General features: G+C 38.9%; 2 long non-coding RNA genes across 13 annotated transcripts in view; one reads left to right on the plus strand and one right to left on the minus strand.

The window, feature by feature from the left end:
• Positions 1–17,354, plus strand: part of LOC112989132 (uncharacterized) — a 29,622-nt gene extending 12,268 nt beyond the window's left edge. For 4 of the 11 annotated variants that reach the window (XR_010390366.1, XR_010390367.1, XR_010390365.1 and 1 more), the window contains 2 exons: positions 640–2,629; positions 2,748–6,367. This is a non-coding gene — a long non-coding RNA (uncharacterized LOC112989132). Of the gene's footprint in view, positions 1–639; positions 2,630–2,747; positions 6,368–7,373; positions 9,920–14,805 lie in introns of those variants that run through there. The other 7 variants (XR_010390373.1, XR_010390368.1, XR_010390370.1 and 4 more) reach the window with 7 other exon arrangements.
• The window catches only part of LOC112989131 (uncharacterized), a 35,553-nt gene that overhangs the window by 9,790 nt on the left and 1,693 nt on the right, over positions 1–24,070 (minus strand). Inside the window, exons 4-6 of one of the 2 annotated variants that reach the window (XR_010390377.1) lie at positions 17,427–17,519; positions 6,359–8,661; positions 3,709–3,841 (exon numbers count right to left, since the gene is read on the minus strand). This is a non-coding gene — a long non-coding RNA (uncharacterized LOC112989131). Of the gene's footprint in view, positions 1–1,802; positions 3,842–6,358; positions 8,662–17,426; positions 17,520–24,070 lie in introns of those variants that run through there. The other variant, XR_010390376.1, reaches the window with a different exon arrangement.

Here is a 24,070-nt window from a genome sequence, read left to right on the forward strand (position 1 = left end):
TTTTCCTCACAACTACAGCCTAATACAGGTTTGAACCATGAGCCATCCTGTTAAAGCTTTTGAAATCAAATGAAAGCTAAATTTGTGCATAGCACCAACATATCCTGTAAAGATACAGAAGGATTTTTCATGACAGTATGCAAACGGTCTGCCCTGATAATGTTTTCTAACTATATTTTCAGTATATGCTTGCATTTGTTTCAAAAACATTTCAAAAATAAAATGGTTTGGGATGAGAGCTTGATTTAGGATGAGATAATACGCTGCAGTTGTAATGGATGAGTCTTTTACTGTCCTGCCTACTTTTTAAATTATCCTCATCTGAGCTTTTCTCTAAACATGTAATTATCTCTTCTCCACTCTGCTCTGCTCTGCTCCACTCCACTCTGCTCCACAGACTTCTCTAATCAGTGGGGACTGGATTGGGTTAGTAAATGGACTGTTACGGAAATACAGCAACTCTGTTGCTGGAGCAGAAACAACTTTTCCTTCCCTATTGTACAGCCAAACCATAATAATTTTATAATTATTTAGCTGTACCAGATAATTTTATTATAGCTGAAGTAATACTAATAAATGATTACTGTTTAAACATGATGTGTACATATTATAATTCTGCTTATTTGTTTGCCTATACAGCTTTATATCCAGACTAACTGGAGGAAGGAAACTGATTTAAAGAAAATCCAGAATAAGATATTGTTTCTACTGGAAAAAGTATTCCGGGGGCACATCATCACCTACCTGTAACAACACATACTAAGGCAGATCCCATCGCCCCCAAGCTCAGCCCAGCTGCGAGGGGGATGGTGGCTGCCACAGTGTTTCTCCCTGCCCGGAGGCACACAGCCCTGCTACAAGAGGAATGGTGTGTCACTACTGTTCGCTCATGGAAAAGGTAGTGCAACAAACCTGGTCTTCCCAGGCGTCTCTGGGACAGGAGCCTCGGGGCCTACCTCCTCATCTGGGCATGGACAGTAGAGAGCTGTCTCTGGCACGTTTTTTGTTAGCATCTTACATATTACAATTATAAAATTAATTATAATAATTAATCAGAATTAATAGGATTACTCATGTATCTTAAAAAATATTTCAGCTGAAGCTCATTTAACTTACTCTACCTCTATGGTATAAGAGATTCCATCAGTGAGTCAGCACCTAAGTCCCCCCCCACCCTAAATGCCATTGAAGGTACCCATTAAACACACTAGGAACCTCAGAACCCTCCTATGAACTACCTACACTGGAGACGACTATAATTAAGCGAGCTAACGTCAAGTAAGTTCTACCTTTCAAGTCCAGTTTGTGGTGTCTGAGTATCTAATGCTATAGGAGAAAACAAGGATATATGATTAGAGATTAATGCCAAATTCCCACGGTCCTAGAGTGTAACAGCAATTATTCTATATGGACAGATTTTGTTCCTTCCATGTATTGCCTGTGCATAGACGAATACTCTTCAGAAACATATTTCCTGCCAAAACAGAATAAAGGGATATGTCAGCTTCAGAAATATTCCCTTTGCAACTGGGATGCCACAGATTTGCTTCTGAGGCCAGCCTGAGCTGGGATAGGGAGTGTGGACAGGGCTGGTTTCAAACAAGACAGCACATGCATTTTATATACTCAGGAGATTGTTTACTGTCAGACTTCTATGTGGAAGTAACATCAGGAATGAATGCTTTTGCAAAGGGAATTCATACTGTGGCTCATACAGGGGCTTCCACTGCTATATGGAAGGAGCTATGTAGCCAGATAACTAGACTCTCAGAGATTTAGGAGAATTTTTCCCACTAGCTCACCCGGATCCGGTGGTGGTCTCTGGAAACTCTATTGCCCATCATGCTTGTTCCTCTGAGGTGTCCTTTGCAGGAACTAATGAGGTAGCCAGGTTTTCTATTCTTGGTCCCTTCTAGCAGGTCTGCCTGTGGAATGACGGACTCTAGGCCACCCTTAGGAAGCCATTTTTAGTGTCAAGGTTAGAGGAGCTTTTTATTCTTGATGCAACAGTGGTAACTCGCAAGACCACTTGCTGTTGATTTCTGCACCGCATGATGCAGTACAAATGCTAAGTATAATGTACAATCATAAAGTGACGTAAATAACAGCGCATCTGCCAACGTCTGCATATATGTGAGGTCAGTGAGTTTACATTCCCTCAGGTCAGAAAACAGAACAAGTGTGATCTCTCATCCTCATGCCAGTTTCTCCACATTACAAAGTCACAACAAGATGTGGCGACACATTGTTTCTGCTCCAGGGAGGATGGGACTGAAGGCTTATCCATACCGCTCAGAAAAACAAACTAGAAGGAACTAACATGCAGAAGCAATCTCAAGCACAGTTGGGGTTGGAAGGCAGCTCTGGAGATCTTCTGGTTCAAACCCCTGCTCAAGAGCAGATTGCCCAGGACTGTGTCCAGTCAAGTTTGGAATATCTCCAAGGATGGAGATTCCACAACTGCTCTGGACAACCTGTCCCAGTGTTCTACCACCCTCACAGGAAAAAAGTGTTTTCTTATGTCCATACAGAATTTCCTATGATTCAGTTTGTGCCCATTGCCTCTCATCCTGTCACTGGGCACCACTGAGAAGAGCCTGGCTCCGTCTTCTTCGCACCCTCCCATCAGGTATTTATACACACTGGTAAGATCCCCCTGAGCCTTCTCTCCTCCAGAGTGAGCAGCCCCAGCTCTCGCAGCCTCTCCTCCCACAAGAGATGCTTCAGTCCCATTTGCTCTCTTCCAGGTCTCAGGAACCTCTCCCAGTCACCATGACCTTTCAGACATAATCGAGAGTGGCCTCACAACGACACTGGCCAGCTCCCTCAGCACTTGCAGCTGCATCCCATCAGGGCCCATGGACTTGTGTGTGTTGTGTGTGCTGAAGTGTTCCCTAGCCTGATCCTCCTCCACCAAGGGTGAGTGTTCATTGCTCCAGACTTCCCCTCTGGTCACAGGGGCCTGGGCTTCCTGAGGGCTGGTCCTTCCACTGGAGACTCAGGCAAGGAAGGCACTCAGTGTCTCTGGCTCTTCTCTGTCCCTTGTAACCAGGGCCCCTGCCCCATTTAGCAGTGTGCCCACATTTTCCCGAGCCTTCCATTTGCTGTTTATGTACTTGTAGAAGCCTTTCTTGTTGCCTTTCATGTCCCCGGCCAGTTTGAATTCCAGGTAGGCCTTAGCTCTTCTAACTCCATCCCCACATGCTCGGACAGTGTCCTTATATTCCTGCTGGGCTACCTGTCCCTGATTCCACCTCTTGCACACTTCCTTTTTATGGTCAGGAGCTCCTTCTTCATCCACACAGGCATCCTGCCGCCTTTGCTTGATTTCCTGCTGCTTGGAACGGACCGTTCTTGAGCTTGGAGGAGCTTTATCCTTGAGCATCAGCCAGCTTTCTTGGACCCCTTTTCTCTCCAGGGCTGTATCCCACAGGATTCTTCTGGGCAGGTCCCTGAACAGGTCAGAGTCCACTCTCCTGAAGTCCAGGGCTGTGATTCTCCTTTTTGCCTTGCTTCTTCCTCACGGGATTCTGAACTCCACCATCTTGTGGGTGCTGCAGCCAACGCTGCCCCCAGCTTTCGCATCTCTGACCAGTCCTTCCTTGTTTGTAAGTATGAGGTCCAGCAGAACAAGCTTCCTCATCAGCTTCTTGATCACCTGTATTAGGAAGCTGTCATCAAAGCATTCCAGAAACCTCCTGAATTGCTTGTGCCTTTCTGTGCCATTCTTCCAGCAGATATCACGGTGGTTAAAGTCCCCCGTGAAGTCCCCCCATGTGAATGTGAAGCTTCTTCCAGTTGTCTGAAGAAAGGCTCATCCACTTCTTCCTGACCAGGTGGCCTATAGCAAACACAGATACAGTGGAGAACAAGCATCCTGGTTTTCCCACAGCATGAAATAGCATATTTCATAGTACAAACCTCCTAAGGAACCTTCATTGCTTGGTCTTTACTGTATTTTTTACCATAGTCAGTCATGCTCCTCAGTAAAGGCACACCTTATTTAGCAGGGATTGCAAGGGCTAAGAGACATTTGTTTGGTGTTTGCCTGCCTGCATGGGAAAAGAGGTCTACCACTCTAAAGTGATATATATAACCTAGTGTCCAGTTCTGATGATCAGAGAGGGAGATGAAAGTGCAACAGCAGAAGGCAATTATGCAAAACTTCCACATGGGAATTGCATTTTCCTATTCCCCAGCTGTTATTCTGTGTGGTAATCTATTAATTCTTTAACTAAACTCTTTGGGTTATTTTTCTAACCCTTACTGATGTCACTCTTAATATTCTTGTTATTCTTATAAATACACAATCCCCTTTCTGAAGAAATTTTAGCCATCCAGATAACATGCACTATGACTTCCAAATCAGTACAGTAAATTAACCAACAGAATTGAAAATAAAATTAAACTTTGGATGAAAGCTAAATTATATACCCTTAAGGCTTATAAATTTGTTGTGGTCCAGTTTATAAATGCATGTCCCCAAGATGAATATCATTCTGATGGTTTCTATATTTTTCTTAGAATTAGACAACTTGGGAGGCATACATTTGTATGCAGAACAAAGTTATCGTTATAAAGACATGTTCTGCATAAAGGAAAAAACAGTGTATCACAGAGGTTTACATCAAAGACAGAAATTGCTGAAAGTTGGTATGGGCAAGTCATACCTTTGAATTTTATTCACTTTGGCAACACCTAAAAACACAGACATTATCTTGCCCACCTCTGCTCTCTGTAGACAAGCTTGCTGCAACGTTACCTATCCAGAGTGCCAAGAGCCCTACAGCTAGCTCTCAGTCTGGCCACGGTATATCCTGCTCGGAGACACAGCAAACCGGCAAGCTGATGCTGGCATGGAGCTTGTCCCCAGCAGTGGGCTCCGCAACGGGACCGTATGGATAGCTGTGCTACATTATAGATAATGTAATAGACAGGGGAGAAATTTTTCTGATGCAAGCACAATATAAGGCCGTCATATACATGGATACATTGGAGGCAAGAGTAGGCAACAGACAAGGAGGGGCTGCAACGCTAGCACTAGAAGGACTCTGAGCTGTAATATCTACCTAAAATTCACAGCACTGAGCAACGTCATAAAGGTCTGTATGGTCTTGATCCTAGAAAACAGGAGTGCACTCATTCTCCTCCAATTCATTAGGCCTTTAAGTACAAATATTTTGGACTCTCCTTAAGCATGCCACATGTGAAAGTTGAAGTTATTGTTGGTGAACAGTGAATATGCATATGACCCCCATTTGGATCATGTTTCACTGTGAAAGGACTGTCTTCATGCAGACTGCCAACGATCGTATGTTTGGAACCTGTTTTCCATGCTCAGTAAAAAAGTTTCCTACTTCTTTTTTCGAAAGCTACAGAGCCCTAATATACTTGCTAGATCTGGGCCCAGCCCTGTAAATCTTGCTCCAGTGAATAAGCCTTACTAATGACATGGCGATTTTCATGTCATGAGAAAAAGCTTTTATGGAATCATGATCTGTAAATACTAATGAAAAGCCAGTCCAGCTTGTGCTTAGATAAAGCAGCAATGCATGCATTATAATCATTTTATCATTTTTATAGTCAAACTCTAACCACCAAAAAATAACCATACATATAATGGATAATACACAAATGAAGAAGTCATTTTCTAAAGACCTGCTTGGATAACATAATTATTCTTTTCAATGCATTAAACTTGAATAGGGATCTGGGATCAGCAAGATAAAAATGATGGCAATACTAAATTTAAAGTGTTTTCCAGACAACGAACTGAGGAAGTGTCTAGAGAGGTTTTACGGCAAACCTGATAAATCTTTCCGCATTTTTTAATGCTGAATATTAGTTATTTCATAATCTACAGTGCTTACTTAGCAACTGCTACAGGCTATTGAATAAACTCTCATGGCAACATACAGTTTTTGCCATAGGCCAGAATTGTGAAACTACATTTGGATCATCTGTCATCCTGAATCTGCCTATGTTGTTGTTACTTTATACATGCACATCTCGAGATGATTAACAGTCCTGAATATTCATCAACCTTATTTCAAAGATAGGGTAACTGTGATGTAATACAGTTAAGACATTTGCTTGATATTACATGAATTAGCATCCATATAAAGAGTGGAACACATTTCCTTATTTTTTGTGCCATTCATAATCTGCTGGACAAAAGTGCCAAAAAATAACTCTCACTATTATTCACTAAGTTTCAATAGACTAGTGTAACTGGATATTAAAGTAATAATGGCTAAATGTGGCCATCACCAGAAACTGAATAAAGTTCATGTGCACATCTTCTGTTTTGGGGAAAAAAGTGATGTTTTCTATCTTCATAATGTGATTAAAAAAATACCTGCTACCAGTTGCTGTCAAGCTGAGTCATCATCTAAACTCCAGGAGGTCTGGGGGATTCTTCTAAGATTTTACTTCACTGTTGTGCCCTTCACTATAAATACCACTTTGGCCATTCCTCTTGTCCATGATTCACTTTACATAATGAAGCAGATTGCCAGGAGCCTCCTTGCCCACAGTTAAAAGCAGTTGCAGAAAAAGTGCCCTAATGTCATTCTCCTGAGTTTGAGCCCGAGATGCCTATGTTTGCAGACCACAGTAGCTGTTCACTTCTCACAGCAGCTATTTGTGCTGCTTCACCTCGGTCAGGTTTTCACCATTTTTATATTGATATACTCTGTTTAAAAACCAAAATAGTGGTTTAAAAATGAAAACCAGTTGGTGCATCTTTACTTAAGCACTTCTTACTGTATGGAGTTGGAAGCAGTATAAAGCAAGTAATGTCTTTCAATGTGCCTTCTAAAATGATACATATGAACATAGGTCTCTTGTACCAATTTCCATGTGTTAAGACTGAGTGGTTTGTGCAACTGCATATACTTATTCCAGTACAAAAGTTATGTGTGCTTGAGATTTACTTTTTTCTTTCACTGCTTGTGAATTATTTTTCCAATATAAAAGTTCCCTGCTTGACAGAGAGGGATGTGATTAGAAGAAAGCCGTTCTGCAACAGACCAATAGCATAGCTAATCCAAACCATCGTCTGACACGAGGCAATTCTGATGTTTGAAGGAGTTAAAAACCTTGTTGCACTTAATTATGCGATACTAGAAAAGAGGAAGATATACTTAACTTTAGCTGAAGATCAGTTTGGTGCCTTGAAGCACAGGATTGATACTAACATATTTTTTATTATAAATTCTGCACATGCATAATGTGTGAGATCCTGAAACATCAGTGGAGGTTTTGTGTAAGTGAAGACTTCAATATTTGTCCTTCTCTAACTAATCTGTATTTTCTTCTATTTCTAATTACCTTGATGCCACGTTTATTACGTTATACAATTGGCAAAATAGCACTGTTGAAACTGATGTCATGACCTCGAGTAAGAATTAAAGGACTGGACAAGTAAGTGTTAAGGTCTTCAATCAAATTGTTATGACAGCTTTTTCTGTTACTGATCCTCACAGAAACATAGAGCATAGCCAACATAGCCGGGATATAAGGCATTTCTCTGGCTCACAGACCCACGAAGAGCCACAGACTCCCATTTGTTCTGCATGATTTTACCACTACTGTTGCTCTTACCACCACCACAGCCACCAATAAGAGAAGAATGCCTGGGATTATTTAGTTCTTTTTCTGATTTGTACCAGGGACATGGGAAATGAAAAAAGTCTGGCTGACTGCAGTGGCACAAAGTAAGGCTCTTGTTCAGGATGTGCTGAAAACAGGTTATCAGTGTCTGCTGACAACAAAAGTGAGAATAATGTAGCATGAGCCTTCCCTGATAAAGAAGTATTTCCGTTTTAGAGTGATAGGATAATTCAGGTTAGAAGGCTCTTCAGGAGATCTCTAGTCCAACCTGCTGCTCAAAGCAAGGTCAGCTACGGGGTCAGAAGCAGGTTACTGAGAGCTTTATCCAGTCTGGTCTTGAAAATCTGTAACGGTGGAGATTGCTCAGCTTCTCTCGGCAACCTGCTCCATGGCTCGACTGTCCTCACACTGAAAGTTTCTCCTTACAGCCAATCTGAAACTGTGTTGCTTCGGCTCATGCCTGTTGTCTCTTGCCCTCCCACCATGCACTGCTGTGAAGAGCTTGGCTCCATCTTCTTGAGAACCTTCTTGTCTGCACTGGATGGCTACTATGAGGCCCCTCTGAAGCCTCTTCTCCAGGCTCAACAAGCTCCATTCCCTCAGCCTCTCAGCGACCCTCTGTTGAACTTGCTCCAGTTTACTGGTATCTTTCTTGTACTGGGGGGCCCCCAAACTGCCCCAAAACACAGTATTATGGTCTAATGAGTGCCAAGTAGGGGGGTAATCACTGCCCTTGATCTACTACTGGCTGTGCTGCTGTTAATACATCCCAGGACGCTGTCGACCCTTGTTGCCAGGGCATACGGCTGCCTCATGCCCAGCTTCTGTCTACCAGGACCCCCAGGGCCTTTTCAGCAGAGCTGCCCCCAGGCAGGCCATCCTCAGCCTGTATCACTGGAAGGAGTTCTTCCTTCTCAAGTGCAGCACTGCGCATTTGTCCTTGTGGAATTCCGTAAGGTTCCTCCAGCATAAGTACTTGTGAACGCCAGCTCTGCACATTTTCACCAGTGATAATGATTCAGAATGTGACTGATTTCAACAGCAATCCTGCAAGACAAAGCCTATGTCTTACTTCAAGGGAGACTTTGCTTGAGTAATTACTATTAGTATTTAGCTTAGCCTGTCATGGCATTTTAGGGGCTGGAATTCAGATTGTTCGAAGGCTCATACAAATTCAAGACCAGTAGGATGATATTTACATAGAGCTGATTTTCTCTACATATAGAAGCCCATGTGTTTTTCTGGCAGTTCTTTTAAGCTTCAGGAAGCCACTGAGGGGAATAAAATAGGAATATGCAGCCATGATATTTTCATGACATTTCCTTTCCTGGACTTTTTTTGGAGGAGGATCAGTAAGCAGATCTTTGGTGGGTGCAAATCATCACAGCTTTTGTAACTTTAATGGAGCTATGACCACGAACACTGAGCTCCAGATTTCATACTATCTGTCTGGTATACAAATAAAAAAATTGTGGGGAAAATGCAAATGTATGAAATCAAAGCAATTGGTATGTAAATAATTTTCATAGATATCCACTGAGGACTTCTCAGGTCCTTTGTACTACCTGAAGTCAATTTTTATAGAGTCAAATTGTAGGCAGTTTCTGTATTACCTCCACTGAAGATAATGTAGTTGCTCCAGATAGATATCAGTGCAATTAAGAATGAAGTTTGACTTGCATCATATTTAGTGAATCCGGATACAAACTTGACACCAAATTTCTGTACCTGTGGTGTTTTCTTCTAATCACCTATACAATTCACTACTACTATTTTTTTAAAAAGCTGCTAACAATATAAGATACACGAAGAAAAAGGTTGCTGAATTATTCTTTTCTTCCTGGTTTAGAACCTGTGAAAATAAGCTTGTAAACGCCAACATAGCTTTAACTTCCATGCCTTCCAAGATATTCTGATACTCTTGCTTTACAAAATAACATGGAGGAGGCTGAGGACAAGTGCCTTGAAGTTTACTCACTATTGGAGCTGTGATGTGAGCTTGTAATTCAGGTTCTGTGTCATCTGTGGGAAAAACTGTAGAATGTTCATCTCTGCCCCCTGCTCCCACCCATGTGCTATCAGATTCTGATCTCTTTAATCATTAAAACTTTTAACAATTATTTAAATGAGCATACTGTCCAGATGGATTCATGGATTCATCAGAATGTTAGTATGCTCTTTGTTACCCATCTTTTTTTGCTCTGTATTTATACATTCTCAAATTGCTTAAGTCACCACAAGATACTGCATATAAAGCTAACTGCAAAAATAAATGAAGGATTGTCTTGCACTCATGATCCCATCATCAGTGCTCTGCCATAAAGCTTTTTCTTTTACAGTTCAGTAGGCCAGTGCCAATAACTACTGCAGAGTGGAACTCATCCACAGTGGGGACTGTGAGGGTGTTTTTCATTTTAGTATTTCAGTGAGACAAGTCTGAAAGGTATTAAGTCTAAGGATTTATAAAGCAAAAACAGGGCTACATGGTTCCCATCTATGTGTAACTGTATATGAGTCATGGAAGGAAGTAATACGCATATACATTCTACAGGATAGAGTCATATGAACTTGTCACTTGGGGTTTCTCAGTATATAACCAAAGTCCCTGCCAGGTTCCTGGTACTGACTTGATTTTTCACTTCCCACATCTTGGCTTTGTGAATACTGGACAAAGTAAAATCCCAGATCTAACCACTGTTTTCAGTTAAGCTGATACGACCTAAACACAGAGTCTTATGTAACATCTCCAGTGATCTGTTAGGATGACAGAATAGTTTGGCTTGCAATCTTTGAAGTGCTCCATGCAAGAACTTTGGTGACAGGGCACTAAGCCATCAGCTATGGGAAGTCAGTGCAGCTCCATGGAAGTCAGCAGCACTGACTATCAGCAGAGCATCTGACCCCAGGAACCCAGCAAATTTCATTCTGCTGCCACACATACAAAGCAGGAAGCAGGAATGAGAAAGCAAATGCGATATGGAAAGGTGTGAACAGAAAATGTGGGAGGAAACTGAATGGATCTCTCTTTTCCTTGCACTACTTTATCTCCAGCTTTCCAACTTTCTGCTCTGCATCACCTCTATTATGAGCAGAACCTTTTTCCCCTTCTTGTCTGAGAACACAGAAGGAAGTACACACACAAAAATCCTTTAGTAATTCAATACTCAAAATCACTTCCCCCCCATATCCTGTGTGGTGTGAATGCATCTGCAAAAATACAAATGCAGAAACAATAAACTAGTGTAACATGTATTATAAACCCACTTATATGCTAAACATATTTCAGACAACACACTGTTTGCTTTTCACTATACTAGGCAGGAGATAAAAAATCCTAGATTTTAATTTTGCCTTGGCCACTGACTTGGTCTGCAACTTGGAGTGAATCATTTGAAATCTGTGTTTCAGTTTTCCTACTTGAAAAAAATAGGAGATACCATTTTTAAGCCTTGCAGAACTGCCAGGAAATTCCTTTAAAATCTGTTAATTACATTTCACCAGAAGCTGAAATGTCTCAGCATGCTATTCACATATGCAGCACTATAGAAAGGGATAGTGCATGATACATATTGCATATTTCTTTTAACAACTGGTTGTATGATAGTGTAGAAGGTCTGATTCTGTAAAGTACAGTGGAAGAAAAGCTGCCATTTTCTTAGGTGTCTACCTTTAGGCTGACAAATTTGAAGATGTCAACCTTCTTGAAGAGAGTAATTTCAAAAAAATTATTACATATATACTGTCATGCTAATTTGAACAGCATGGCTACATGCACATTTTAGTTTTTTAAAAATATGGATCCCCTTGCTATTACTTGTGTGTATCCTGATGTCTATTATCCTTTATATTCTTACAGAGCTCACCATAAACCTTCTCACATGCTAAATCCATCACACACTATGTTTACCATTAAGAAAGTGTCTTTTAGCACATGAGTAACAGTGAATTTGATCTACACAGAATAGTAAGTTCCACCGTATTGTTGCTTTGTATTTTAGCATCATTCTTCTACCATCATCATCATCTCCTCTACCGTGTTCTGACCTGCCTGTATTCATAAAGACCCTGATGATTTGATAATCTTCCCAGTGGGAGCAGACTATGACAGGACAGTCATCCCAAGTATAACCGCTAGAAGAAACTCTGATTCACTGAGGCACAGTATAGCCTTCAAGAGAATTGTGCCCCGTGTGCCTTTCACTTAAGGGAAATGCTTGCCATAATCCCCTCAGCCAGAGTGGAAGAGAGCAGGACCAGGGCCCATCATCTCCCTGCCGTCACTGGCATGGCTAGTCCCCATGTGGAAACAGCACAGGGGACACCCACACTCTGACAGTAACCCTCTGGCATAGCCTTCATTCTTCAGAAAACTTGCATTTATAGTTCACATATGCTGAGCTTGTTTTGCTTCGGTTTGCACAAATGGAGCATTCAGTTAGTGTCTCTAAATGGTAAAGACTAGGGGATAATGATCCTGCAACTTGTAGGCAAACCTTCCCAGTAGTTAAAGGTATCTGAGATCTGGAGGACTGGTTCAGCCTTTTTTTCAGAATTTTGTTTGATCCGCTTTGTGGCATCGTGGAAACAATAGAGAATAATATTGATTTCACTTATTATCTCTGCCCTTCATTATTGGCACCAGATGAAGAGAAAAAAATTCAGCTTTAAGATAATTAGATGGAGAAATGTCCTAAAAATTAAAATAAACAGGAGATCTTTGATCTAGATGTGCCTGATTCATAGTAGAATACCTAATTATCTGAGTGCCTCACTGAGGGGAAAAAAGTGAGAAACTCAATGGATTTTATACAGCCATGGTAATGCAAATAGAAGGTGCTAAAGCTGAAAAAACAGGAAATTCAGAAAATGCTTTCCCCTTTTACTTTAGTCTATCTTCTCTTTGTACAATTATGTCATCTAAAACTGTGTATGACAATGCTGAAAAAAAGCCAGAAACTCCTATACTGGACAGATCACAATGAAACTGCTTACAAGCTGAATTAGTCATAATGTACATTACTATATGCTGTTGAAGTGAGTTATCTGTACAGCGTGAGTATCAGCCAATACAAACAAATACTATTGTCCGAGGGAGGAAATCTACATCATTCATGGTATTCAGTAATCAAACCCTGTCTGTAGTGCAGAGGAATTTTTTCTATTTGCAAACATTATATAAAAAGTGAAAAAGAAAACAAACGAAAAATACAGGCCAAATTTGTGCTGACCTATAATAGGGTTGTTCAGGTGGTAGAATAACTCAAAAAGCATTTTAGAATCATTCTGAAGGGAACCATGCTTACGTGAGTCAAAATTGTTATTATCTCTACAGAGGAAGGGAGGAAAGGTTAAAAAAAGCAGCGGTGAACAGAGAAGTTTAAGGTTTATTAATTCAGAGAGAAATAGTCCACATATTTTCAGAGAGCAAATTTCCTTGATATTGGATAACATGTGGCATGAAACTGAAGCCATAGCTGCCAAGAGTCTGATTTTATTAGAGTGGCCCACTCCCAAATGAATGCATATTATCTTTACAGATTTGTGATCACGATATTGAAATAAAATCTTCAATTAGAGGGGGATTAGCCTCTATCCTTCCTATTATTTTCCTAAACCATCTTCAGTTTTAATATAAACGCATCTGATATTTTTTCTAGTATTCGGAAGAGTATTAAAGACAAGTCACAGTAATTTGGAGTCTGCAACTTCAGACAATGTTCAGAGTTATATTTAATCTCTGTGTCATCTCCTGCCGAAACCAGTACACAATAGGACAGTGTTATAGTATAGAAAAGGCAATATCCATTGTCCTCCTTGCAATTCCAACATCTGTTATTACATACATTATGTCTGAACACTTTGGCAGCGTATTCATCTCAATTTCAGATGCAATTAAAAATTTCTTGAAAATTCCACAAGCTTAATCAGGCTTTGCCAGCAACTCAAGTTTAAGTCAAATCAAGGGTGCCTGCACTTGATGAGCATTTTAATGAAAGAAAAAAAAATATGAAACTATACATTGCAGAGTGTTAAGTATTTAGAAGCTGCTTTTTCATGTTAACAGATATTGCTAAAAATTGCTGAGTGCTCATTGACACCTATTTCCAATATGGATTTTGATGGGAATGCTGCTTGAACAAGGATTTCAGGCTTGAGTCTTTTATTTCATTTATGCTTGCTAGTATTAATTTCTGTTACCCCACTCCTCAAGTTTTTAGTGGAAAGCAATACAACTTCAAGACTTCACTTCATAAGAGACATGCACTGCACTGTTCGGTAAATTCTTCCAAAAAAAAGGAAGTCATAGTGTTACTTCCAGTTCCATCACTAACTACATAAACATATAAGAATTGCACTTGTTGATACTACAGAACTACTTCTTTGTATGTATCAATAAAATGTGTTTCTTTTTTACGACTTTGTATGTCATGCAACAGCAAAACACAACATTCTTTTTGTAAAGGAAGGAGAGCTATTATTTTACTTATGTATCAACACAGAATCATTCCCAATAAGATGGATTGCACCTTTAATTTTGTTTACTGCAGCCAGACAAGCAGTAAGGAAAAATATTCTCAGTCATGAAATATGGCAAACCAGAAACCACATTTTGTTTTCTGTGTTCTTGGCACATTATTATTTACTTTTGAAACCATTAATGTAAGATAAATTACGTTGCTATTAATAGAAAATAGATTTAACATCTGTAGATGAAATTAACTGCATGATTAAATGAACCCCTAACAGGCAGAAGGGAAAACAACAGTTGTATGTATTTCCTACTCAAGATGCAGAAGACAACTAAAACAAAATGTTTCTTTTTCTAACAGATAACATGGTCTGATATTAACAAGTTCTGAAAGTGAATCCATAGTTTTCCTATTAGGATTATTCTCATTAGTGGGGAACAATGTTTCTTTCTGACAAATATTTTCTCCATTCCCTTGTATAATGTACTTGCTGATGATCACTAAAAACAGTGGAAAATGGGTTCATATGCCCCTGTCTTGCTGACACCAGCTACTAAAGGGAGCCAGTCACTACTTTTCCAGCTAGCAGTTTATATACAAATCTGTGCTATAACTACTGTATTTAAGGGCATATAGTAAATGGTAATGGATAGGGAAACAGAAAGTGCTAAATTAAGGGACTATTTCCAGTAGTGTAAAGGTGAGATATGTTTTCTTACAGGATACTTCTTGACAGAGCTATCAGAAGGAATGCTTCTCTGCCCTTCCTTTGATTCAGTTCCTGATACAAAGCCTGTTACAAGACCTGTCTGCGGCTTTTCCAGCTGATTTTCTAACCATGCACAATTATTGTTTTGGGAATGGCAATAGGTAACAGGGTTTTGCTACATTACTCACACCACGAAGAGGAGGAACAACAGCAGTGCCAGTAACATCAGAGCTGATGCTGTCATCAGAGAAGGGAAAGACCCCCCCGCTCCCCTCAAAAAAGTGCAACTTATCTGGGCCTGCGTGTTCAGGAAGCCTTGCCTGCTGCCTGCGTATTGCACACTTCATGCTGGACCCGTCCCAATTACACTAACCTCATGTTTCTGATACAGCTGTTGTTCTTTACTTTCTGGCCTCTATTACGGCTATTATGAAGACATTTGGTCCAGCTACAGCACTGGAACATGAGACATGCTCCTGCAACTGGATGTGCATTGCACAGGTCAGATTCGCTAATGATGACACTGCCCCAGGATTTCCCTTGGGATAAAGCCAAAGGCCTCACTATGCTGTTTCTGTATCTGTGTACTTCCTTCCACATTTAAAGTTAACTTGCCTGCTGTGACATCTGCTGCAAAGCGATGCTTACATTCTGCAGCCTATCCACTAGTTCACTTCAGATGCTGTCAAATTCATTCAACCACCAAGGAGAGTTAGACTGTTTGGGAGAAAAACCCTCTCCTTCTATGAGAGGGAGTAACTAAGTCTTGATCCCTCCCCCCAGAGACCACAACTCTTCTTCTGGGAGACCGCTCCGTATTTACGGCCTTTAATGATTTTCAGATGCCTGATGACTTACCAGTCATCGAAGAGAAACACCCTGTGCTCTTGACTTGCAAAATTCACAAGCTAATTCTTATTCATAGGAAATAACATATTTATAGTGCAACTGAGAAAAAATATCCTCCTCACAATGAAAATGTTCAGTATAGCATTGCTTTCATGAAGTATTACAAATAAATTTCAAGACTGTTTAACACCTTCAGGAGAATTCCACTGATCAGACTCCTAATGCAAAATCTGTTAGGGCTTGCCATGAAATAGGGAATTATTATGGAAATCCTAGTAGTGATTTTTTAAAGTATTGCAATATTTTTCATTTCATCCAGTAGTAAGTTTGTGCCATTTCTCTCAGTACTCTGGTGAACGTCAGAATACTCACTTCCCCAAATGTTCTGTCTTCTCACTTTGAAGGATCTTAAGAGAGTATTCTGAAAGCATTTTGAATCTGCACATACAGATATACAGCAAGATCACCCTGCAACTATTGTATCTTTTAAATATATTTTGAAATCTGCACTTAATGATAAAGGACAGAGAACTGTGCCTGTTCTTTTAATCATGTTTCTAAGGCAAGTGATCTATTACAAAATAATAAGAATATAAAATGCAGACCATCATAAACAACTACTGCTTGTCTGCTGCTAACACTTTTATTTTTGCTGAGTAATGTCCCAAATTCCAATCACCTAATTAATTCTATTGAATAAGTGGGACTATTATGTAAGTTTTAAAACAAAATTAACAGCAGGAAAACTAAGACATATGTGACCGAAACTTCAGGTTTATATTTATCACATCATTTTAGTGTCTGTCAGCATGACAGCTTCAGTAAGTGCGAAGTCCCAGGCTTTTATAGTACCTGTATAGTCTGATGAGAAAAGCAGGAATTAACCATAGTAAAAAATACTATGGAGGCTTTGTTTTGTATACAGTTTCCATTTGGAATCAGAGAGTCCATCAATCCACTATCCACCACAAAAACAATATTTATGATTTTGTAGGAAAGTCACAGCTATTGCAGAATATAAGTTTTATGTAGCATGTTTATGCAAAAAAAGGCCAGGGAAGCACAGTTTTCACTAATCATTATCCCATATGATATGGTAGCAATAGAACTGTCAAAAATTACTCAGAACCTAACTATATAGAAGTACCCACCCACCTTTATTTACCTACCTCTAATCTTTGCTCCTGAATACATGCTTACCAAGTGAAAAGGGGAAGAAAAGGAATTGCATGTGTTGAAGTGAAATGTGAAGGGCACAGATATTGGTCTACCTTTGAACCTGAGTTTCTCACATATTTCAACCACGCAAATATTGTCTCAGCTAGAGCTGCAGAGCACAGACATCACCATACCAAACAATCAAGCCAGGATTCCCTGGAAAGTCAGTTTAAATAGGCCATCTAAATATTACTGTAGAGTTACAATTATTTTATTGTCTAGTTTATAACTCATCTTAAACTCATCATTTTCTCATCTTAAAAATAGTCTTTCCCCACCACACTGCCTCTTACTCTTATGCTACAAATATTACATAAGGATGTACACTCTGGGAATTCAGTACTGCAGACTAACAATACATCAAGATTTGCAGTCGTGCCTTAGGTTATTTAAAGTGACTAGCTATCTGGAACTTGTGTATGTTTCCCTTTTGCTCAGACACCATCTAACCCTAATTAAAAAATAAATGCTTGGCCTTTATCTTTGCTTCTAAACTCTGAGACAAAATGGTATAGCTTGTAAAAATCTCAATAATTGTTGATACATAAAGTCAAGTCATTACTTACTATTCGAAGAAGAATTGTTCAGAATAATAAGCAACCCAGATTCCAGGAAATCCAGCAATGATTCATTGAGATGTTCCATCAAAATACACATCACTGCCAAACAGAAAGATGTAAAAGTTATACAAAGTTTATCAGAGAAATGTGGATTTTCTCCACTATTGATATTATAGTTTCAGTATGTGTTTACTCAGTATCAGTTTGAAATGTATGAATGAATATGCTGCTGAACTCCATGTGAGGTATCTGAAATAGTTCACATTGCTCTTTTAACAAAGTTAAATGAAACCTGATCTGGATTCCATTTGATCATAAAACTGGTTGCTGAAAATGCTGTAAGCTATACATCAAATTGAAGAATTTTATGTCTTTAAATTTCATGGCATTCCAGTGTACTAACTAAATATCCATAGACTTACAAACTGTTCCATGCACAAACTGAGAAAGAAAAGACAGATCAATCTGATTTATTTCCTGGCTTTTAAACTACAGGCCAAAACCAAATCTGCTTCATGAATAACAATAAAAATCAGCCTTAAAAACTTGAGAAGGAAATCTGCTGCAGTTATCAGTTCACATAATAAAGAACAAAAGATAAAATGAATACAGTGTCACCTGGTTGTAAGAACAACTTTCTAGATTTTGAAAGTTACAGCTCCTGCAGTATTGGTTGCCTGTGGTGACGGGGATATTCATTTCAAGATACTGAATGGATGTTATACCACGACCCCCTTTCATAAAGTTGTGGTAAGAGAGAACAATCTTATTTTACTTCTAGACTTTGAGCTTGTTGTATAGGACAGAGATGTGCTGAAATAATTGGTCTCTTGGCCAGCTGTTATATATTTAATAGTTGCTTCTTAACAAAGAGCCAGAAGGATAGAATTTTGTCTTCGATTTCAGTGAAACCACAAATACACTATTAGGGGAATTATTAGATATTGCCTTCTCTAAATGTGCTGTGCCTGCAACAATGTGCCTGCAACAATGACTCACTGTTAGTGCCATCACATGGTAGTTGCCTTATAATCACTTCAAAATAAAAATTTTTTTCAGTATGAAGAATATATTGCAATTCCAAACCAGATATACTGCTCAGATTTGACTTATATTTCTCTTCTGTATGTAGACTTTTCTGCCTCAAAACCATCAATGATTCAAAACGAAGCAGAGAGCAGGGCTGAGAACAACTATGTAAATGAGAACAGCAAAATCAAACAGATTAAAAACACACAGGGGCTTATACAGCCCAGAAGTAATTGAAAATAACCAGCTGTATTAACAGACAACCTCAAACTCCCCTAGTGAAACAGCACTCTTCAGGAAACTGTTCCATATTGTGGTGTAATTTGCCTGAATTATTTACATAATGCATTAGGTGTGCACAATGTTTTCTGACATAGTAGGCTGAAGAGAAAAAAAGTCCTGCTCCAGACCGCTCCCAATCAAACAGCACAATCAGGTACAGCCCAAGAGACTATGGAAAAAGTAAACATGCACTATCATGAAAAAGAGCATATTACACTAAAGACATCCATTTATCTCTACACTTGTTCATGGTAGATTTTTACGTATCTATTTAAGTAAAACACAGCTCCCATTGACATTTAACAAGTTCTGCCATTGACTTAAGAGGGGTCGGGATCAGGCTAACATCTGACAGCACTTCGTAACATTTATGTATTTTCATTTGCATTTAAGTCTATGTTTCCATCTGTGTAACTGTTTCCATCTATTGTTTGCAGTTTTTGATCATATTCCTTTTTTCATAGTTAGGGAATTACTGTATTTAGTGCCTATTATTTTCTATATAGAAGAATACTGTAGAGACAAAAAAGAACAATTTTGTTAGGGTCAAGAAAAAGGAAAGTCTCATGTTTTTTGTCACATGAGACTTTAAGAAGAGCCTGAAGCTAAATACTGCAGATACTACTGGCTGGTTCTCCTGATAGTTAGTGGCCTTTATAAATGCAAAAATCCTACTTAGACATTCGACTCACTCATTTGCCCTTTTCTATGCCCTTCTTCCCTCCAGCAGTCTGTAACCTGGAATTCATCTTCTAGGTCTTGCAGTCAATGTCTTGCATCTTGAAATCCAAAACAACTTGATATTCAAATTATCATTGCATCTCATCCTGGCTTGAGATTGTTTGTGGTAATTCAGATGAGTTTTAAAAACAAAAGGAATTTGGATGAATGTCTTACTTTTGAGCACCACTAGTTATAAAATTGGAAAATGTATTGTTTACAGTGAAAGCAAGGAATTACTGATATTCCTGTTTGTTTTAAAATTTAAGCTGTTAACTCAGCATCTTGATACAGGACTCATCGGAAAGGGATGGCAGTCTTAAAATACCAAACTGGTTCACTTAAATTCACACATATGGAAGTTTGACCTTTAGTAATTCCTAATACTCTGATCAAATCTGAAAAAATACTCCTGTTAAATGAATTGCTTATCATGTTTCCATTATTGTGTCAGTATGTCACTACTTGTATGACAGTATCACATAGCCTGACCAAAATTTAGGTCTCAGTGCTCAACACAATAAAAGACAGGCAGACCCCTGATGAGGACTTCTCTGTCTTTGCGGACCAGATGGGTTAATACGTAAGAGAGAAAAAAGGAGACACAAAGAGGGAAGAATAAGTTGTACAAGGCCACACTGCAGGTGAATACCAAGCTAGGTGTAAAACTGAGGTTAAAAACTGGTCCTCTGAACTCTTCCTACTGACTTCCATGAAAACTGTACTTCAGCTCACACTACTTTTCCACACTAATGTTATTAAAAGCTAAGGAATTAGAATGGTGTATACCAATAAATAGTCTGACTCCCTTTCATAATTTCTATAGCTTTCTTTTAAAAACATTGCATTTATCATATTATCATTAGAGATCTTTAAAATTATAAATTTACATATACACCTATAAATACACATCTTTACAGCCACCATATATACATCTATATAGGTGGGTGGGTGTTTGTCTGTAAATTCTGTAAGTGTTTTAGTTTTTTTAATGTACGGCTTTTATCACTGCTTGGATATATAGATTTCAGATATGGTCAGTGGGAAGGACCATCTTTTGCCATTTAAAATCATATAAAAAAATAAACAAAATTTTAGTACCATTTCCACTGGATGCATACGCGTGGCCCATGTTTGAGTCTTTATAATTTATGCTCTACAAAGGAGCTGCTTTTTTGTCCTCTGTCATATGTGATAGCATTTGTGCTCTCTCAGCCTCCTGAGGCTGAGAAATTTTGTGAAAGATATGTCTAGTCCACGACAGCTGTCTGATCCTTAAATTCCAAAATATGAAAATTCTCCTGCAGTCCCCAAACAGTAGAACCACAAGTGCAGAAAGCCACTAACAGCTCTCATTGCTACTGAAACTCTGTCAAAGGATCCTCTCTGTGAAATCTGTAACGGTAAAAGGAGATGCAGAGAGTATGCAAGAATTGCAAAAAACTCCGTCACACCAAATAGCAGCATTGAAAAGGAGTCTGCTGCCCTCACCACTGCCTGCTATATCTGTCCTTGCCAGATCCCACATAAAACATGAACATACGCACACGCGCACACACACAAATCATTTGAGTCCCACACGTCTGACATACAGAAACTCAAAGAGGACTAATAGGGAAATTTCTTTTAAATAACAGTGGCAGATATTTTTCTTAAAGACAAAAAAGGAATACATACATGCTTGACACATAATAAAAATATCAGTATGTTTGTGCCTAACATACTAGAACATTGTTCAGCCTTAACTGAACCTTGCAAAAAATATTATCAGTGTAATGCTGCCAAGGCCATTGTGTGGATTATTTGTGTATATCTTGGCCAACCTGGCCATGGGCTGTAGCCATTTTTATACTTGACTTTTCAGAAACCTTTCTGTTTTGTTAATGAATCAGTTTATCTTGTTCATTCTTGTTCCTTTCCCTATTTTTACCTTTTATTAATTTCCCCTTCTCCTTTACTAGGCCACACTAAATGTCAGTGAAATAACCCAGGTTGATGAATATTTATGAGCAAGAGTTTGCTTGGAAGTTGCTCATTACATTTTAGGTTACATTAAAATATTCACATATACACAGTTCATGAATGCAGTGTCTATTAATTAACTATTTCAATCTGGGATTTAGAATTTTATAATGGTAAGTGTTAATTTATTCTGAACAACAACAGTCACAAATTAATGGATTCTAAAATAGCATCTTTGCTATTTTAAATTTCAGACTTACTTAAATTAGAAGACTCCTCTATTCTACAAAGGAATATTTTCATACACTAAAAAGTAATACAGTAGTTGCATAAAAATGAGAGGAAAATAACGTTCCACTTTGGATTATTGCATTATTGGGAAAAACATCTCTTCTTAAAGCTTAGCAGCCTACTGGTAACCTGTTTAATACTTACTGTTGAGAAGTGTTACCCTATACGGTATAAGTATATGCATGTATATGATGAGAATAAACTTCATCCCACTAATTATGTATCAGCCTTCTCCCTCTAATCATTTTGAAAGATGACCTATATGCGTAGGTCCAGCACAACAACTTCTGCCTTTGATTTTAAGGTCTCCATGCATGTTTTCAGAATATCACTTCTTGAGGAAGACTTTTGGGGTTTCATGTGTTACTGCTATAAAACATCACACAAATCCAATAGCTGGTCAATAAGACTTCACAACTGCTTGGCGTTATTGTATATTTAAAATGTAAAATTACTAAAATATTAAAGAAAATATTAAATATTACAGTTTGAGGGAGATTGTATCACCTTTGCTCATGACAAACAGTCCTCCACAAACTGCCTTATTGATTAAAAAGTATCTGTGGGATTGACTCACTCTTATGTTCTTAGATAAATATGCCCAAATACTTTCAATTTGTAAATTAAAAAAAAGAAATTAAAAATCCATATACAAAAATTATATAAAGTTTTTACTATATCCTGTAACTGGCCATTACTCGCCCTTAAGAAATTTTCTCCGAAGATTATCGTCATCATCCATGCCAGATACAGTCCAGAAAAGGGATAGTTCATGAGCCACGTATAAATGTCAGCTGTGACACCAAAGGACTACAGGCCTACTTCACTGTAAAACTGAAAAACCTTCCTTCTGGCTTAGGATCTGTTTTATCGACATCTACATCATGATTTGAAATTGAAAACCATCCAGTTAGCCCAGATTACTTTGATCATCTCCGGTCATTAATGCCTCTCTACAGCTTTCATGCTAACCTGGAAAAAAAAACCAAAATTGCTGACGTCATTGGTATCTGCGCTATAAACAGTAATGTAATGTATTGCATTATTATACATCTTTGGCCATATGACTTGCCCTTAGCTGTTTGATCCACCTTTGTTGTGACTAATTTAAAAAATCCCAAACATATCCACACACAAAACACATTTCAAATTGCTGCCTTTTAAAATGAAACTTAACTTATCAAAGAAGCATTGCCTTCTCTGCTCAAATACAGAGTTCCATTCTTTTCTCAAATTATACTAGATTGACTTGCAGAACAAGAAGCAATTATTCCTGGGCTAATGGCAGGTTTAATGCCTCATATCCCATGCCAAAAATACATTTTTTTGTGGATATTAGACATGGTTCTTAGATTGTGAAATGCTAACTTTTAAGATTACAATTTGTGTATTACTCATTTTTTAAAGATCTGGTACTGTGTACATTGTATATACTCTAACATTTGCACCTTTGAAATCATATTGTGAAGAGGGCACAGGAAACAAAGGAATCTATGTTGGAGGGAAATTGGTTGTGAGGGAGTTCAGAGAACCGTCTTTCTTCCCTCTTTAAAGTCAGGGTTGGACAGAAAATATGAGTTCTAAAAATGTGGTGGCAGACTTGATCAGAGGGCTAGAAGAAGTAAAAAGCAGATAGCAGCAAACAGAATGATAAATAACATATTTTATCCTTCAATGGATACATGGCAAAAGCTACTTTGGAAAGTGTTGCCTGATAGAACTGACATCCTATCAGGAGAGCAAACTCCTATAGATAAGGAGGAGATCCAAGAATTAGAAATGGAGTTCAGATAGGAATTCAAAACCATGACGGAGGACAGGAAAAAGGAAGCTGCACAGACAGCTCAGCATCTCCTAAGCAGAAGGGAGAAACTGAAGCAGGCAGACTTTGAGGACAGGGAATAGTAAGGGATGAGCAAAGACAAACACAACTGAGACTGACGCGCGCGGTAGTGTAAAACAAAGAAATAAGCAGAAGACAAAGAAAATAAGTCTCGGCATATAGGATGCCTGCAGACAGGGGGACTAGGATGTTACATATATAAGGAGAATTGAAGTGGCATCACAGAACAGACTGCTTCACAGAAAGCAGGTGAACAAGTGGGGGATAACCTGGGATTCAGCACCCAGTGCATATGGTGACAGATGAAAGCACAGCCCTCTAGTCAAAGTAGACCTAGAAAAGTGGTGGTTTATCACTTGCCAGGACATACATTGTGGGATGGTGACCTGAGGCTAATGGAGAAAAATCCACCGGTTATCATTTATATTTGGTCAAATGACACTGCCAGATTCCCACTGAGCTGTATCATCTGCTGGAAATGATGGCAGTGCTCAGAAAAATGAAGACCTGGGTGATCATCAGC

Source organism: Dromaius novaehollandiae, chromosome 9 (assembly GCF_036370855.1).
Source record: "Dromaius novaehollandiae isolate bDroNov1 chromosome 9, bDroNov1.hap1, whole genome shotgun sequence".
Lineage (NCBI taxonomy): Eukaryota > Metazoa > Chordata > Aves > Casuariiformes > Dromaiidae > Dromaius > Dromaius novaehollandiae.